General features: G+C 45.8%; 2 non-coding genes across 2 annotated transcripts; both read right to left on the bottom strand.

Annotated features, from left to right (window-relative positions):
- Positions 1 to 71, bottom strand: TRNAG-CCC (transfer RNA glycine (anticodon CCC)). Its single transcript has one exon. It is a non-coding gene; the product is annotated as a tRNA-Gly (tRNA).
- A 595-nt stretch (positions 72 to 666) lies between these two features.
- TRNAG-CCC (transfer RNA glycine (anticodon CCC)) lies at positions 667 to 737 on the bottom strand. Its single transcript has one exon. It is a non-coding gene; the product is annotated as a tRNA-Gly (tRNA).
- Between the last annotated feature and the right edge of the window lie 9,972 nt (positions 738 to 10,709).

Raw genomic sequence — 10,709 nt, 5'->3', positions numbered from 1 at the left:
TGCGCCGCCCGGGAATCGAACCCGGGTCGAAAGAATGGGAATCTTCCATGATACCACTACACCAGCGGCGCTCACGAGAACTTTCATTTCCAAATGCTTTAGTTATAAGTACAAATTACGTGCGGTCATTCTCGTCGACTCTTCAATCTCGCCCAGATCTCGAAGGACGCCAACAGAGTGGAACGAGGCTGACGTCCAGAATTGATGTCCGCATTCGAGATGCGAACATCGTGGCACCTGCTGGCTTTGGCATTGCTGCTCCAAGACACTTTACTGGTGGAACAGCATCGGAACATCATCAAGAGGCCGACGTAGACATCTCCTTTATAAAATAGAAAATTAAAGACTAGCCACAGCAGTGCGTGGAGGGGAGTGGAGTGAGACGAGAGGAAGGAGAGCGCGTGGATGTTTTTTCCCCTGTACTTTCTGTTTGCACGGTCACACAAAGTCACTTTAAGACGTTTTCTTGTTCATGTTTTTTTGTTTGTTGCGCTTGCACCCGATTCAAGAGCCGAATGGCTCACAGGGCTATACCAAATAAATGAAACTGAAAGAGTGAGATGAGGGGTTAGGAGAGTGCGTGGAGGGGAGTATAGTGAGACGAGAGGGGGAGAGGTAGGAGAGTGTGGTTGACTGGTTCATTTTCAAAAATAAAAATCAAAATCCTGCGCCGCCCGGGAATCGAACCCGGGTCGAAAGAATGGGAATCTTCCATGATACCACTACACCAGCGGCGCCGATGGATGCGGCTCCCGCACACGTGGCTCCAGTACATGTGACCTGCCGTCAACCCAGCCACGTGCGCGCGCCCTGTCATGTCTGGACAATCCACTGCTGGATGAGGGCCGCCCCACACCGTGTGGGTCATCGGGGTGGAACTGTGAGTCGATGGAGTGAAGGTGCAGCACGACAATGAATGTTGCTGCACTGCCATCTGCCGGCGAAGTGGAGACGTCCAAATGCAACGAAAGTTGAAACTTTTCCCAAGACGTTGTTGCAGAGAGACGCATGCGCCACACTGCTGTAAGCCTTCGCCTGCAGCAGTCTTCAGCTGACAACTCAGTGTGCACCTGAACCGCTAGAATGACACTCCGTTTTGCGTATCTGTTATGATGTCATTCATCTTGTAAACAGATCCCAAGAGAATAAACATCCAGCAGGCAGTACATTTATTTTGGGGAAATTAGCAGAGCATCGTGTTTAATTCGGCTCGTGAAACATAAAGCATCTTAACACGTAGGCTTTCGCGACCAATATTCTGGCGAATTGCCCGATGATGCTGGATGTAATTACCAGCGAAACGTCGTACTCAAACTGTAAATGTTGTGGATTCACTCTTCAACACACCGGTGGGCTAAAGTAGTGAATTATTTGTCTTTTGTCAACGTGACACTTTTTTGCTGATTGGCCGTGTCGGGTGGTGGAGGGTTACGACACATTTATAAATAACGCGATCTAACCCAAAAACCTTTATTAATGATAAAGCATCTTAAGTTTGCACTTTAAATCAGTGACATCTATGTGGGAGTGGGATTGTATTTGTGCAATGTTGTGCAACTAGATAAACAGATCACAAGCACTGCAGATTGATAGGTAAAACCGCGTCGGTCTCACTTCGCAGATTCAGCTTCATAATCAACAGCCACATTGTATAAGAATATAGGTTTCACCCTATCTGTCAATAAAACAGGTGTTAAGATGGAAAAACACCAAACAAAAATCTTTTGCAAGGAATCATGTCTGCATTAACCACACATACTTGTGGTGAACATGCAAACAAAAAACATGCTCTGACAGTATATGTTGCATTGTCTTTGAAACCGATTTGTCCACACCAGAGACAGCTTTCTTTAGAGCCTAGTCTCTAACAGTATTAGACCAGAGAACACCAAAAGGCGAACAGCACAAAGACAACGCCACTATCAGGACATTCATAGCTCGGGCTGAGCAGCTACATCATGGGACCTCCCCCTGCCAGCATCAAAATATAATAATTGGTTTTACCCTTTCTGGCGATAAAATCTTCTTAACACCTATTTTTATTGAGAGTCGCATTGTGTGTGTCCGCTGCTGTGAATGAGGAGGCTGGATAACGTACTGCATGCAGGTGATGAGGTGAAGCGTGCGATTTCTGGCAACTGTGTCTCAACGTGTGCACGCGAATCTGATTCCACGGGGGTGCAGTGTCGCGGTCCAATGGTGAACGATTCCCGAAACATGAGACGAGAGTACTCTTTGGTTCTTTCGGTGAAGTCACGTAGTTAGAAATAACATAAAATAAAACAAATCACGACGTTTGGATTGCAACACAAGCAAGCATCATCAGGTGGGAAAACCACAGCAAGAAAAAAAATTACTGAAGTGGGAGAAAGAGAGCTGCCGTGGCAAGAGAGTGATATCGGTGAGATTGTTCCACCTGATGATGGTGATTGCTTGTGTTGAAATCGAAACGTCGTGATTTATTTTTTTAACTATGCGACTTTACCGAAAGAACCAAAGAATATGCATTCTTGCAGGCCACGAACGCTTCAAATCAAGAATGAGATGACAGTTTAACACGTAGGCTTTCGAGACCAATATCATCCATAATAGAGTTTTTTTGGGTTAGATCGCGTAAATGTGTTGTTAAACCCGCCACCACCCGACACAGCCAACTAGTAAGGGTTGTCACGTTTACGTGGTGACATATTTACGCGATCTAACCCAAAAAAACCTCTATTATACATGAGATGATGGTGGGCTGGGTAGGACGAAGTGTGCAATTGGTCTTCGCGCAGACACACCAACACGTCGCTTCGGCTTCGTGCAGCCGTGTTGCTGTTAAACACTATCGCTTGTTAGGGCAGTGTTCACACGCCAGATGTGCCTGCTGTGGTGCTGCGTGGTCTAGAAACTTGGACCGTGTTTTTGAATGAATTGGGTGTGAGCTTCTTCGCTTTGTGTTGATGGCGAGCATCGCGGATTATTTTCTGTTGCGTTTGCAGTGGTGCACCACTCGAAACGTTCGTCAATATCACTCCCTTAAAAACAAATACACTGGGTGACGTTCTAGGAATGGCCCTTCCTGGCACAAAGATTTATGGTTGGTGAAAAGTGACCTTCCCCAAACACGTCGCTTTTATATGCTAATTCTTTGAAGCAGTCTCTTTTCCGAATGTCCGTTTCTAAATACACTGGTCTACAGCCAAAATGCTTCAGAAATAAATGAAGTCCAACTTTACTAACTCTGGGTCACTGAGAATGAAAATGATGCTAAAAATTGGCTCTAGTTTTGAAGATATGCTACTGGGTCAGTATATATGACCCTTGACTTGGGAATGGCGGATAATAAGAGAGCCAACAGATCATATCAGCAATGATTAATTCTCCATGGCGCCTCCATTTGGGAAAGGTGTGTCAAAAAATAAAAATTGGACTGTGCATTATCCAAACATTCCATCACGGTTCCTGATGCACCAAAATCATTCTCACTTGAGTCGGACGAGGAAGAGGATGACACTTCTGATCCTGAACCATCATGGTCACATGACCCAGATTTTCTCCCATCCTCCTCCTCTGAACCACAACTCATTACACAACGTGGACTGAAAGACTTTTGTCAGGGATTTGTAACTACCCATGAGTAAGGCAGAGCTGTTGGGCTCCAGACTACAGCAGTGGAATCTTCTGGCAGGTGATGTTAGGGTTTCCATGTTCCGTGACCGTCAAAAGGATCTTGTAGCCTGCAACAACATCGATGGTGTAATGGCAGACCTCAACATCGTGCATGATCCAGATGAGTGGAGACTGTTCATTGATTCATCGCAGATGAGTCTTAAAGCTGTTTTGCTGCATGATGGCAATTTTTGCCATCAATTCCAGCTAGTCAGGCAGTCCATATGAAAGAAACATATGACAACATGAAACAACTTTTGAAGTGCATAAACTATGGCGATTTGAAGGTTGTTGCTCTCTTGCCTGGTCTGCAGACTGGATACACAAAGTACTGCTGTTTTATTTGCGAATGGGACATTCGCGCGAGAGATTTCCACTACATCAAGATAGATTGGCCACTCCGACAGTCATTGGAGGCTGGGAGGAAAAGTGTTCAGCATCCACCACTTGTTGAATCAAGGAAGATTGTGTTACCACCCTTACACATCAAGCTGGGTCTGATGAAGAACTTTGTGAAACAAAATACAAGCAGCTTTCAAGTACCTCCGTGGAACATTTCCAAGGTTAAGTGAAGCTAAGATAACGGAAGGTGTCTTTGTTGGTCCTCAGATTCATTAACCTCTTCGCGATGATGCAATTGACATTGAACTGCGTGGCAAGGAAAAGACGGCATGGAAAGCCTTCCAGTTATTGGGAACATTTTTTTCTCGGAAACCTCCGACAGGCATACAAAAGCCTTGGTTATAACATGTCACTAAAGATATTTTTTTTGCAATTTCATCTAGATTTTTTTCTCACCGAACTACAGAACGGTGAGCGACGAGCATGGCACGCGGATTTCACCAGGACATCGCAACATTGGAGAAACGTTATCAGAGCAAATGGAGCCCATCAATGCTTGCAGACTATTGCTGGACAGTGACAAGACATGCTTCACTTAATGAATACAAGAGACAAGCCAAGAAGCGCTGAGTAGACACACTATGTACTTATATATATACGTAATTATTTTTTTACTTTTGTTTCATAATGTATTTTATTTCTACAACCCTTTTGCTTATTTTTTTAAGTGTTACATGAACAGGACACGTGACATGTTATCATGTAAAGCAACCATAAACACATGAAAAGACTTAGGTTTACAATTTATGTGTAAAACTATACTATGTGCACAATATACGTAGACATAAAATGTAAAAAACTGAAATATCTTGGGAACAGTAGCCAATCAGATATTTTACTTGTCATATTTGAATTCAGCATATCAAAATCCATAATAAACAGCAAATTTCATCTATGAAGCAGACGTCTAAAAAATTGTAGACCAGCGATATTGCATGGTGCGGCACTTATTGCCCTTAATGATCTTGTTAAGGGCACATTAACAAGGTCATTAAGGCCACTTCTTTCATCTCACAAATATAGCCAGATTGTGCCGCATTCTCTCGTTAACGGACCTTAAGAAGCTGATTCACGCGTTAGTCTTTTCACGCATCGATTTTTGCAATACATTAGCTGGCATCCCTTTAAAGCTATTAAACCACCTGCAGCACGTGCAAAATGCAGCTGCCAGTTGCCGAGCGCATTACCCCTGTACTTGAGTCTCCACATTGGCTACCGGTCAGGTTCCGAGTGTAGCTCAAGATCCTACTTCTTACAAGGTCCTCAACTATGCCCCCCCCCCCCCCCCACTTACATCCGTGACCTCCTCCACCCGTATGCCCCAACCGCGAGTTCCTCGTTCGTCTCAGTGTGGGCTACTGTCGTGGGCCGAGGTCGCGCCTTCACTCAGTGGGTGACCCGGGGCCTTTCCCGTGCGGCCACAAAGCTTGCGGTGTTCACGTCCGTCCGATATTCCATCTGCCGAGTCCCTCGGTTTATTTAAATCCCGCCTTAAGACTTTTTTTTTCTTAAAGGCCGTTTTTTTCTGATTAATGTTGTTAGGTGTTTTTGGGAGTGTGGGGGGGGGGGGTATTTGTATCCGTGGTTAAATCACGAGCCTGCGTACTTACCATAGGTTTTAGAATTGCGTTAGTTTATACTCACTTGCTTCTAACTCTACGCAGCGCCTTGAGACCTCGGGGTGAAACGCGCTTTATACGTGAAATGTATGATTATACTGGTAGGAACGAAGTTGTAAACTGAGTGTACCAGCCTGAAATAGATTAATGTGTCCGTCCGTCCGTCCCCTTTCAATACTTTAACGAAGTGAAATCTCGTGCTGTTGGGGTGTAAAAATAAAATTGCGCAAAATTCCAATGTTCCTACCAGCCCACCCTGCAGGGACCTGTTTATGTACAGGTGGAAAGCCTTTCCAATGTTGGGATGTCTAGCATAACTCTTATGCTTTCACATTTGTAGTGCTCTCAACTCGAGACACTTGTTGAAGGTACTCTCTCTCTCTCTCTCGTTATTTCCGGCCTTCACAGCCTTCGGGGGTAACTCCATACATGGGGACGGGACAGCCAGCATGCTGCCAGACCCACGGCTTGCAGAGTGGCGACGATCACGCCGACGACACCAGCACAACCAGTCCCATTCCCCCACCGCGGTAGCCTCGTGCGTGAGTCGGAGCTCGCTTTATGTTCCGCAGAGCGTGGCCGGGCACCGCCCTCGGCCCCCGTACCCCTCTGGATCCCCCGGATTGCTCCGTGCCTTGGCCACAGGTCCAACTGGTAGAACGGGCTGCTACCCCGAATAATATTGTCTACCAATCTCACAGCGGCACGCACTCCAGTGGCTCATTCTACGTCACTACACATGGTTGAAACCCAAGACATTTAATTGACAAATGTACGGTAATGCTGTTACCCAATGTACACGTTGAGCAGATTGAGCAGATTTGTACACGTTGAGCAGATTGAGCAAATTTGACCAACTCGATACCACCGTAATGTTAATGTAGCTCGAAATAGCTGATACACCTATATATAATTAGTATCTAGTGGCCTGTATTACAAAAGTGTGTGTTAATACGCGTTTTTATATATAGAGAGCCGAGAGGGGGGAGGGGGGGCTGGAGATTGTTCCGAAGCAAGTGGGAAATCCAAAGAGGGGAACCGAGATGGGAGTCATGAGATCCGACTCTCAATTTTCCGAAATTGCATTTGAATAGTTTCAATTTGCTGCTTTTATTTGAAGGCAGAGGGGAAATGACTACCGAGCCGGTATTATTTTACAAGAGAAATCACTCGTCCTTTCGTACGAGTTTACCTGCCTTAATTGTTCAAATGGTGAGTGACGCGCTGTGTGATCGGCTGTTATGAATTGTAGGTTGGATCGTTTGTCACTTTAACACGTAGCCTTTCGCGACCCATATCCATGATAGAGGTTTTAATATATATACCACCACCCGACACAGCCAACTAGTAAGGGTTGTCACGTGAAAAGAACATGCCATTTCGTCACTAGTACAGCACAACACACCGGAATGCTGCACTAAAAAAATCGTCCTCTATTATGGATCGTTTGTTAGGCAATACTTGTGGAATGGTTTAAAATTATTTCTTGTAATGCGTTGACCTGAGAGTTTGTGCAATTTTCCTAATTGTATTTCATGGGTTGCAGGGGTGTGGTTCCTTATGTTGTGAAGTAAGGGTTTGGGAGTGGTTTGAGGTGGGTTGATGGTGGTTTCGGCAGGGATTTGATGGCTTTGGCTATGAAACCAAAAGTGAAATCGGGAAATTTCCAGGAAACAAATCAGTTCTCAACACGATGGAGGGATGCATGGGGCAAGTAAAATGAACAAAGTGAACGCTTTTTTGAACGAATTCCAACCGGCGGGCACTTTCGAGGTACAACAAAAATGTGTGACTTCGCAATTGACACAAGTGTGCAAAACAAACAACTCTACACATTCTACATTTTCCCCGGGTTGCCAGAGATTCACAGATTCAAAATAAAAATGAACTCTGCCAGAACCAAAGATGAGGTGGCTTCTTAGTGTGAAACAGTCGTGGATTTGAAGTGTCTCGCGTGGTGTAAGGTCGAATACAAAATGCGTGCGGTATTCTATTTATGTTAAGCTCCCCCCCCCCATTTTCCAAGCGTCAAATACTGGTTGGCTTGGGTTAGTGCACGCCTCCTCGTGGACCTGGGTTTTTGTACAAATCGCTGTTTGCGAGTCGTGGGTTATTCGCTAGTTTTTAATCTGAAGTCTCATCTGGACTTCCCAATTTTTGCCCCCTCCCTTATTTACAAGCTATCTTTCCCCTGCCACCTCCCCCATATTTATTTTTTGGCCCTACATTTTTCTCCTGTTGTTCCCCGTCCTCGGGTCTGGGGCTTTGACTTGGGCGCAAGGGGCACTGTCTTTTACACAAGCGCTACCTCCACTTCCGATAACTTTTCCTTGATGTGGAAACTCCGCTTTGGTAATTTTTCACTTCGAAGGACTTTTGAAGACCACCCAGAAGCATTCCCCACAGCCGTTTTGACATCTCCCACCTCGTAACTACAATGAATGTGCCTTTCCATCTGACAGCTTCTCATGTGACCGGAATGGATTGACAAAGACCATCACTTGACAGACTAACGTGGTGTGCACTCTGCATTGCAGGAAAGCTGTTCCAGTGTTTTGGGGCACATGCGTGGCCTACAATGTCGTGCCTATGTCCACCACGATCCCATTTTGCATTTCCTTCTGACCAACATGCCGTCCTGATGATGACCCGTTGGATTCTCCTCCCTTGCGCTGTGACCTACATCCTTAATGGGGAATAACGTTTACCCCGTGTGCCTTGAATTTAGTCGTAATAAGTGTGGTGCCTGAGAGATAACGGATGGGTGATTTTCTACCTTCGAGACTGTCCTGTGTCAGTGTTGACGGCAACATGAGATTGGTGTATGTTGAATCTCTTTCGCACCGTACATAGCCAACAGTGCTAATTGGAGGTGGTAACTCTGCATCCTAACTTTTCCCTGCCCTTTGCAACCAACAGAGGGAGTGCTAAGACCGGAAAGTGGTTTGGCTTCCACATCGTAACATTGAAGACTTTAATTGACTTGGCGAGGTTCCGCTAACATTGTGGTTGCTGTGGCTGCAGTGGTTAACACTGAGTGACCGAGGTTTGAGCATCTGTCAGCATTGTTGATCAAAATGCCAAATCGCATACTCACAATTCACTACCCCTGCCATGCCTAACTTCAAATGTTTGCTTCCCATAACTCTTTATCCATTGTTTTTGTTTGTTTACTTCCATTAAATTGTACACAATTTAAGCCGACGCATTCCTTGGACTTCCAGCATTCATTGTATCGAACCAAAGTTAAACGACATCTGCCCCCCCCACCCCCCTCCCTTTTCTTGTTCATCACTTGCCAGACAAGACCCCTTGACCAGGAGTAGGAATAGAGATAGATACGTTTGCCTAGATCTTTACTTTTAAATTGTTTCAATCAATGACCAAATCCCCTGGAATGAGTCGGGAATGGGTGCAAATTTTGGTCTGGATAGTCTTAAGACAAATTACCACTCCGCAGTAGATTGTCTATAGGCTGTGGCCTGTGTAATAGCAATATATACATTTGACTGAACTTCCATGTGTAATGACAGGATAACACCTGTCGGCCTGGAGTGGTAATTGCGGTTATGGGTTCATTACGTAATGTCTTATTATAAGGGGGGCGTGTCTGGGGTAAAGGTGAAAGGCGAAGTCAGTCGAGAAGCTCCGGGAACCGGCTCGAAGGTTCTGGAAGGGGGCGTGGCTAGAGGTGGAGCTTGGCCGCGCTGGGGCAGATATAAGGAGGACCGAGCCAGAGGTTCGGTGCTGTTTGGAGTCCTGGGTCCTGGCTGCGTTGCTGTCCGTCGTAATCGCTTCTTTCTCTGACCACATGGCTGATCTTCTGCAAGACCCTCTCCACCACTGTCGCTACGCGAGTCAGACAGCTGCATAGTTGTATGCCGGCGATGGGGCTGTGAGTGTTAGGATTACCTATGTGTAGCTGCGTAACATAATGTATCGCCCAGTGTGCTCTTAATAAATAAGAATCCTTCTACTCGATGTGTCTCTAAAGTCGCTTACTACACATGTATCTGTGTTTATGTTGCTGTTCTGAACCAGTGTCCTCAAAGCCTTCATCCAGCAGTGAGTTACCAAAGCGCTATACAGTAAAGTATTTGGTATTCGCAATTTAAAACGGGTGTTGCGTACAATATGCACACCTAAAGCATCCCCTCCTTCGTAGATCTTCCTAGTGGTTGCATGTCCTATCTTTTTCTGGTAGGTGTTTGGCTGACAACCCTGGATCCTCTGGCTCGGGTGGCCCTAATCTTGAGCCCCCAGCTGCACCCTGCTATTCTAAGACGTCGACTGTGGTACCCCCCTCCCCCCCCCCCTATCGCGTTACAAGCAAAGCCCAGGGCACCCCAAGCCAGCAGGGGAGGAATGCGCTAAGTCTTGGGCACAATTTAAGTCGCATGAATACTTGGACTGTACCGACTGCTCTGCTGAAACGGCACTTGCTGTTACAAGCTTGGGTCATCTGGATTGAGCTTAATTTGTTGCAACATATGTCCTTATTTTAAAAGGAATTGGCCTAAACACCATTTTTCCACGGGACAAACTGTCCCTGAACACGTTTAGCTTCTAACTGGCCACAATTTAAATCACGTGTGCAGGGATGTTTTGTGGCACCAAAGGTCTGCCAACTGTTCCTGGTGCCTGGTAGTTGGTAAATTGGCGCTGGAAAAGTTGGTTTTGAAAGAGTGGTAGTTGACACTGTTTGTTTCTTTGGGACAAAATGTCCACTGTGGTTTGTGCCTCGCTGCTTGCAAGGGGTCCTTGAAGTAATATAGGTCATTAATTGTTTGGTCTGCTTGCCATGGTAAACTTGTGGCAGGTGCAGACTGTAGGGGGTGGGGATACGTAGGCGTGAGGTAGGTCTAGGTCTGCCTTAGATTCTGTAATGTCAGGCACACTTCACTTCTACTACCTGCTCTCGTCTGCAGACGTTACCTGTTTTTCAATCCAAGGGCTGTACGTCAGCGATTCTTGGTCAGATTAAACTTGCAGGTGACCGACCACGAGATGAGCAAGTATGCGATGGTTGTTCCA

The sequence above is a fragment of the Petromyzon marinus genome, chromosome 26 (assembly GCF_048934315.1).
Source record: "Petromyzon marinus isolate PM22_M1 ecotype Great Lakes invasive population chromosome 26, UKy_Petmar_22M1.pri1.0, whole genome shotgun sequence".
In the NCBI taxonomy this organism is placed as follows: Eukaryota; Metazoa; Chordata; class Hyperoartia; order Petromyzontiformes; family Petromyzontidae; genus Petromyzon; species Petromyzon marinus.
The sequence above is the reverse complement of the archived record's forward strand: the minus strand, read 5'-3'. Positions and strand labels throughout refer to the sequence as shown.